Consider the following 8,817-nt stretch of genomic DNA (forward strand, 5'->3'; position numbering starts at 1 on the left):
GAATACTATTTATCATTTTGAATACTTGCATATCCAAAAAAAAGATATAAATAGATGAACAGGAAGAATTTTTACCAACTTTAGGGCTGTGGTTACTTCTGGGAAGGTATAAAAAGTGACTTCAGACTGTATTTGTATGCTTTGGGTTCTTAAACAAACAAACCAAATAGCTAAAGCAAATATAAGAAAATGCTAAGGTTCAGTATCTCTGAATGGGTATTTGTTACATAAGCTCCTGACCTTTAAAGAAAAGTTCACAACGTTTCATAAAAGGTTTTTTGGTTTTTTTTTGAACCAAAGTTTTTCCTATGCTAAGAATGTCTCGATTCTCGAGTTGCCCCATTCCTGTCAACCTTAGAGGTGCATGGTCCTGGAGTTGGAATTAAATTGATATAACATTTAAAAAATATTCCTTAAAGGGCTGCATTATAGGCTCTGTGTCCATCATACATTCATATCATAGAAGCGTGCACGGGAAGATCGGGGGGAAGGACAGTAACTCAAAGATCAAATGTACCAGATTTAGTCCTTAAGATGTTGAAAAAAGCGTAGAAACCAAATCAAGGTCAGCCTCATGCAAACAATCAATTAAGTTATCACGGTACAATGATAATACAACACTCAACACAATAATTAAAAATTATGTTCTCTAAGAATGTGAATGACATGACACAGTAGCAAATCATACAATTTTATGTATACAATTAACGGAAAAACAGAGGGTACAAAATTAAAACAATAGCATACTTTGAACCATGAAAACACACTAATAGGGAAAAAAAGGCCTAAAAATCCCTCAAGCTTAGTGTTTTTTCCTTCTAATTCACTGTTTTATGTTTTTCCTAACTTTTTCAAATGTGCATTTACTCCTTTTACATTTAGAAATAAATCCATTAAAGACACATTAAAATAAAGAACAGCAATATACCTCTTCTCTAACGTAAAAAGAAATTATAGTTTACCAAAGGCACGTCTTTCTAGGTCTTAGACGTGAACTGATATTTTCTCTTCTGTTCTGACACATGCTGTGTCTGCTTAAGGTTTTAATCTTGATAAAAAATATCATATGCTGCTTATTTACCTAGACATTAGAATGCACAGCCTGTGGCATCACTCTCTATTCCATTAAAGAGAATCATTTTCTTGTCTCATCTCCATAGAATCTCTCACCAAGCTTCCAAGCTAGACTCAGGCACCCTGGCAGGTTTACTTCAGTGTTAAGAAATTCAGCACTTGGGGCGCCTAGGTGGCTCAGTGGGTTAAGCCTCTGCCTTTGGCTCAGGTCATGATCTCAGGGTCCTGGGATCGAGCCCTGCATCGGGCTCTCTGCTTGGCCGGGGGCCTGCTTCCCCTTCTCGCTGCCTGTCTCTCTGCCTACTTATGATCTCTCTCTGTCGAATAAATAAGTAAAATCTTAAAAAAAAAAAAAAAAGAAATTCAGCACTTATAAATGTTCAAATATTATTCTTTTTAAAAAAAAATGTAGACTGAAGAATCTAATTAGGTAAGAGTTGTGTTCCCTCTCCTCAGCTGTCGTCTTAGGAACATAGAAAAAGAGAAAGAAAGTAAGCAAGTGGCAGGAAGCAGAGGAGTGGGGACGTTGCGGGAAGGAGAGGGGTGGGAGCAGACCAGATCAATTATCACCATTAAAATGCTCTCCAAATTCCCTGGTTACATTTGCATAGAGGCAGCAGCAGACCCATCATTTGAAATTGGTAAGAAACTGAGAGCATCACACAGATATTAAGAAATGGATTTGGGCACCTGGGTGGTTCAGTCATTAAGCATCTGCCTCGGCTCAGGTCATGATCCCAGCGTCCTGAGATCAAGCCCCGCATTGGGCTCCCTGCCTGGTGGGGAGTCTGCTGCTGTTTCTCCCACTCCCCCTGTTTGTGTTCCTTCTCTCACTGCATCTCTCTCTGTCAAATAAATAAATAAAATCTTAAAAAAAAAAAAAAAGAAAAGAAATGGGTTTGAAGTCAGTTCAGATTGGGGTGGTTATAACTAGGAAACTCATTTAATATCTCGGGTCTCAGTTTCCTCATGTGTAAAATGGAACTATAATAATCACAAAGTAAACATCAATTGCCTACTCTTGTCCAACAGTGGTGCCTATTTCTCTGTTTTGGGAAGGGATGCTGGCCACAGGCTCCTGCATGGAAAGGAAGCCTAATGCTACCAATAGTGCCCATACTCTAGACCAGCATGAGAGATCCAGACATGAGTAGACATACAAGCCAACACTGGCCAATGAGAGCCCGTCCATGGGATTATTCAATTTTAAGATGCAGGGAAAAAAAAACAATCAACAAATAAAAAAAACTAAAGGGGTCTTGCCTTTGGGTCATGTGTCCAGAAATAAGGTGCCATCTTCTTAGCCTTGCAGAGAAAGACTAGCTGCAGCAGGAAAGAACAAAGAAAATATATAGAAGGGGGGTGATTATGAGAAACCACGAATAAGGGCAAGAAAAGCAGGGGCCCCTGGGACAGAGCCAAGGGTCTCAGGAAAGAAGCAAGGGGACAGGGGACAAAAGGGAGTGAGACATCCAATAGCACCACCATATCTAGAGAGTAAGATGAGAAGAAACTGTACAAGAGCAAGGTGTGGTAAGATGAAAGAGCTACCAAGAGGAGATTGGGCTAAGGGAAATGGAGGTTGTCAGACAGAGGAAGCGTTGTAAGTAGTGGGGAAAAGAGGAAGGAAGGGGAGAGAACAAGAGACAGAGGCAGATAACCTGAGAGATGGACACGGAGGGAGAGCGTGGAGAGAGTGAGGAAGTGGAATGAGCTCAAAAATCACATTGAAAGGCATGCTCAAAAGTAGACTTCAAGTAACATAAATGTTCCCAATGTGGGGAGCTGGTCAGGATTAGGTAAGAATTGTGAGACTGGGTAAAAATTGTAAGAATTTTTTCTTTTGGAGAGTTGATGGGTCTTCAGAATGCAACATAAAATTGTTATATGTGTCTTCTTGGGCAAGCATTTTCTGAAAGAGTTAAGTTACACTGAGGAAGACAGTACAATAGTAGAGCCGAGCGAATGAGGATAGTAAGCTATATAGATAGTAAAGTGTGGAGAATAGATGGCTTCTTTCTCAACATCAGTAAAAATTTGCCAGGCATCAAGTAACAGTATTATAAGGATAGGTTTTAGATGAAAGGTAACAGAAAAACAAAAACAAAAACAAAAACAAACAAACAAAAAAAAAAACCACCCAAAGCTTCTTTATTGTCTCATCATGCTAAGTGTCTTCCAATAATCAGTTGGCTAATTATTTTAAATGAGACAAAACAACTAGAGCACAATCCTCTGATTCCAACACACAGACCCCACTAGGAAATTTTTTTTTAATTTTATTTATTTATTTGACAGAGATTACAAGTAGGCAGAGAGGCAGGCAGAGAGAGAGAGAGAGAGGAGGAAGCAGGCTCTCCACTGAGCAGAGAACCCAATGCGGGGCTTGATCCCAGGACTCTGAGATCATGACCTAAGCCAAAGGCAGAGGCTTTAACCCACTGAGCCACCCAGGCGCCCCACCCACTAGGAAATTTAAATTCATCTTTTTAGAACTTTCAGTATGCCCCTAAGTTTATGAATGTTGGAGAACAAGATGGAATGATGAAGTATGGAGATATTGGGGTTATGTCAGAGACACTAAACAAGCTTATTTTGCAAATCAATACTGAGTTCCTAGAGAGCTCTTCTGAGAAGATTCTGAGACCAGGTCTGGGTTTACCGAAAATAGCAGTATACTTGATTACTAATGCCTGACATTGAGCACAGGAAGGGCAGTGTCCACATGCTAAGTATTTGCCATTTCTAGGTCACTGAGTTGAGGAGACTAAATTTGTTGTTTCATCCCATTCAGACTTCTTGTTTGGTTTTTCTTTGATTTCTGCTTCCTAGCCTTCCTGGTAGAGTCACACCCATCCCAAGTAGCCACCATGTCTTTACTGTCAAAATCTTTGAGTGAAAACTCTGGCGGGTTCCATAAAAATACAACCATTATGTCAGAGAATTGACATAGTTAAGTACCATTCAGCCAGAATGGACTCAGCTGACCCGAATTTGGGGCGGGGGGGGGGGACTAAGGTAAATGCTAAGAATATTCTAATAGGGATAAAGGACTAAAAATAATACCTTCATGCTTCCTAACACTGATAGGCCCACAGATTGGAATAGGACACAAGCTGGCCAAGAAAACCTTTCCCTAGGATTTTGTAATCTGATGCTAGTCTGTGGCAGCAATGCTGCTTCCCCACAACTTTCCCGGATCTGATGTCTGGGAGACTCCAATGTGAAGAAGGAAAAATTGAGGCTTGCTCAGAGAAAACTCACACAGAAGCGAGGGTGACAGAAACTGGAGGATATTCCGTGAGGCTTGAAGACCGTGCTACTCCCAGACTTTCCAGTTATGTGGACCAAAACATTCCTTTTGCTGATGCCAATGTCTGAGTCATTTCCAACTCAAAAACTCCTGGCTAGGATACATTAGACCCACAGCTAATAATCACTCTCAAATTCCAGATATATGCATAATTTTGTGGTTTTCGAGCGACCCCTTTTCCTTGCAGCCCTGTACCAATGTGTCATACATTTCATAAGCAGAGACAAAGTTTTTCACTTCACTTTGTAAACACAGATTTTACACCAGTCAGCTATATCTTTTGTATTACATGAAACCCAGATTAAAATTCACGGAAGTTCATAAGAGGCCAAATATACCTTTTAGCGATGCTGTATATGAGTGGATAGGTTAAGAGAGCAATCACACTAAGCCACTTGGAAAGATGAGAAAACAGAAAAATATTCACATGATCCCTAGCAATTTCTTCCACATGCTTAAAATGTTCTGGGGCTATATGATAATGGAAATAAAAAATTCAAAAACTATCAAATCTTTCTGAAAAAATAAATAAATTTTGTGAAAAGACAGACAATGGAAAAGCAGGTGTCTCCTAGTAACAGTGTTACTTAAATTGACCTCTAGAGGTCATGCCTAGCCAATGCAGTTCACCTCTGATAATGCAAATGTTTCCTTGGCCTCTTTAGTGTTTTGCAAACTGTTTCCTAGAGCCCCTGGGGTTCTGGTGAACTGCATCAGGGACTTCATCACAGTGACAGGGAGGACAAAGGACAGACTTCACGTTATATCTTGCATCAACCAAAATCTCATTTTTAAAATTATTTTTTATGTTATTGCGCTCCCAAAGAAAACTTAGGTGAAAAAAGGTTTTGACTGTTTAAAAACTTAGAAGCTAAATGTTTTAATTGTACAGATAGCATCAATCCACGTATTGAGTTCTTAGGTACTGAGGGTCTTAGGTAATCGAAGAAGGTATCAGTGGATTCTCATCTAGAGAGGTAACCTCTGGTACTCAAAGTTGTGTGCAATGTATTAATAATATAAAAGGATCATCCTCTTCTGCCAACTCTTTATTAGAAAATTAGTTTCTTCTCATTCTATTCTCCAGAGGATGCACCAACTGATAAGCTCTGTGTTTGTTAGATAGTAAAATAAAGTATGAGGGCAGGGCCCCAGTGCTGCCGCTGGGGCTTAATCACTTGGACTTATCAGACACCCTTGATGTGAAATTCTACCATTTGAGATCAGAAGCTCAGCATACAAATAAACCTCTAATCTTCTAATCCAGAAACACCCCCCTATGTAAAGTAACATTCCTTCAAGGCATTCCATTTATGTGTGATCAATAATGGAAAAAACACCTGTGCTAGCCCTCTGGGGCAAAGGAGACACAGAAGAAGTTTATTAGGAAGCACTGGTATCATAAGCCTCTAGATATATTGTGACTTTACAGAATTATTCCCCAACACATCAAAGACTAACATTATTGTGACCTTGTTAATTTTATAATTCTGTCCTTTTCCATAACCAGAAAGTTGAGGACCTCTCATTCTTTGTCCTACTCTCTATCTTCAAAGTGGGCTTTCTTTTCTCTCTTGCATTTAGACTCCATTCTTCTGCTTGAAGTAGTAAGTTCAGGGAATTTTCAGAGGAAAAGCTACTCAGAAGAATATAAATGTCAAACACATGTAAATTTCTCCTGCTCTGTTTTCCCCAAGTTAGGAATGTCCTTTGTTTTCTCTTGGTATGTTTCCGCTTGCTAACGTCTCTGGGTGAGGAGCAATCATCCAGGCAGCATCCTTACAATGTAAAGACAATCAGTTACTAAAAATGTGCAGGCACTGATAACAGGATTCAGAAGGGTAAGAAATGAGAGGAAGAAAATAGGCATTTCCAACAAGTGCACAGCAGCTGCTGCTGACTTTGGCTTAAGATTGCATCCAAAATATTTATTAATTTTCTGTTGTAAAAATGGAGGGAAGACAAGCGAAATCCTGATAAAAGATCATTCTGGAAAGGAGGGGAGTACACTTCACTGTTTAAGTAGTAGCAGTGGTGATAACGGACATCCCTGCCGTGTTCCTGACCTTAGCGGAAAAGCTTTCAGTTTTTCTCCATTGAGAATGATATTTGCGGTGGGTTTTTCATAGATGGCATTGATAATATTGAGGTATGTGCCCTCTATCCCTACACTTTGAAGAGTTTTGATCAGGAAGGGATGCTGTACTTTGTCAAATGCTTTTTCAGCATCTATTGAGAGTATCATATGGTTCTTGTTCTTTCTCTTCTTAATGTGTTGCATCACATTGATTGATTTGCGGATGTTGAACCAACCTTGCAGCCCTGGAATAAATCCCACTTGGTCATGGTGAATAATCCTTTTAATGTACTGTTGAATCCTATTGGCTAGTATTTTGGTGAGAATTTTTGCATCTGTGTTCATCAAGGATATTGGTCTGTAGTTCTCTTTTTTGATGGGATCCTTGTCTGGTTTGGGGATCAAGGTGATGCTGGCCTCATAAAATGAGTTTGGAAGTTTTCCTTCCATTTCCATTTTTTGGAACAGTCTCAGGAGAATAGGAATTAGTTCTTCTTTAAATGTTTGGTAGAATTCCCCCGGGGAAGCCGTCTGGCCCTGGGCTTTTGTTTGTTTGGAGATTTTTTGATGCCTGTTTCAATCTCCTTACTGGTTATGGGTCTGTTCAGGCTTTCTATTTCTTCCTGGTTCAGTTGTGGTAGTTTATATGTCTCTAGGAATGCATCCATTTCCTCCAGATTATCAAATTTGTTGGCGTAGAGTTGCTCATAGTATGTTCTTATAATTGTCTGTATTTCTTTGGTGTTAGTTGTGATCTCTCCTCTTTCATTCATGATTTTATTTATTTGGGTCCTTTCTTTTTTCTTTTTGATAAGTCTGGCCAGAGGGTTATCAATCTTATTCATTCTTTCAAAGAACCAGCTCCTAGTTTTATTGATTTGTTCTATTTTTTTTGTTTGTTTGTTTGTTTGTTTCTATTTCATTGATTTCTGCTCTGATCTTTATGATTTCTCTTCTCCTGCTGGGTTTAGGGTTTCTTTCTTGTTCTTTCTCCAGCTCCTTTAGGTGTAGGGTTAGGTTGTGTACCTGAGACCTTTCTTGTTTCTTGAGAAAGGCTTGTACCGCTATATATTTTCCTCTCAGGACTGCCTTTGTTGTGTCCCACAGATTTTGAACCATTGTGCTTTCATTATCATTTGTTTCCATGATTTTTTTCAATTCTTCTTTAATTTCCTGGTTGACCCATTCATTCTTTAGAAGGATGCTGTTTAGTCTCCATGTATTTGTGTTCTTTCCAAATTTCCTCTTGTGATTGAGTTCTAGCTTCAGAGCATTGTGGACTGAAAATATGCAGGGAATGATCCCAATCTTTTGATACCAGTTGAGACCTGATTTAGGACCGAGGATGTGATCTATTCTGGAGAATGTTCCATGTGCACTAGAGAAGAATGTGTATTCTGTTGCTTTGGGATGAAATGTTCTGAATATATCTGTGATGTCCATCTGGTCCAGTGTGTCATTTAAGGCCTTTATTTCCTTGTTGATCTTTTGCTTGGATGATCTGTCCATTTCAGTGAGGGGAGTGTTAAAGTCCCCTACTATTATTGTATTATTGTTGATGTGTTTCTTTGATTTTGTTATTAATTGGTTTATATAGTTGGCTGCTCCCACGTTAGGGGCATAGATATTTAAAATTGTTAGATCTTCTTGTTGGACAGATCCTTTGAGTTTGCTGTAGTGTCCTTCCTCATCTCTTATTATAGTCTTTGGCTTAAAATCTACTTGATCTGATATAAGGATCGCCACTCCTGCTTTCTTCTGATGTCCATTAGCATGGTAAATTCTTTTCCACACACTCACTTTAAATCTGGAGGTGTCTTCGGGTTTAAAATGAGTTTCTTGTAGGCAACATATAGATGGGTTTTGTTTTTTTATCCATTCTGCTACCCTGTGTCTTTTGATTGGGGCATTTAGCCCATTTACATTCAGGGTAACTATTGAGAGATATGAATTTAATGCCATTGTATTCCCTGTAAGGTGACTGTTACTGTATATTTTCTCTGTTCCTTTCTGATCTACTACTTTTAGGCTCTTTGCTTAGAGGACCCCTTTCAATATTTCCTGTAGAGCTGGTTTGGTGTTTGCAAATTCTTTCAGTTTTTGTTTGTCCTGGAAGCTTTTAATCTCTCCTTCTATTTTCAGTGATAGCCTAGCTAGATATAGTATTCTTGGCTGCATGTTTTTCTTGTTTAGTGCTCTGAATATATCATGCCAGCTCTTTCTGACCTGCCAGGTCTCTGTGCATAAGTCTGCTGCCAATCTAGTATTTTTACCATTGTATGTTACAGACTTCTTTTCCTGGGCTGCTTTCAGGATTTTCTCTTTGTCACTAAGACTTGTAAATTTTACTATT

This window comes from Lontra canadensis, unplaced genomic scaffold, assembly GCF_010015895.1.
Source record: "Lontra canadensis isolate GAN:19392208 unplaced genomic scaffold, GSC_riverotter_1.0 scaffold5, whole genome shotgun sequence".
Taxonomy (NCBI): domain Eukaryota; kingdom Metazoa; phylum Chordata; class Mammalia; order Carnivora; family Mustelidae; genus Lontra; species Lontra canadensis.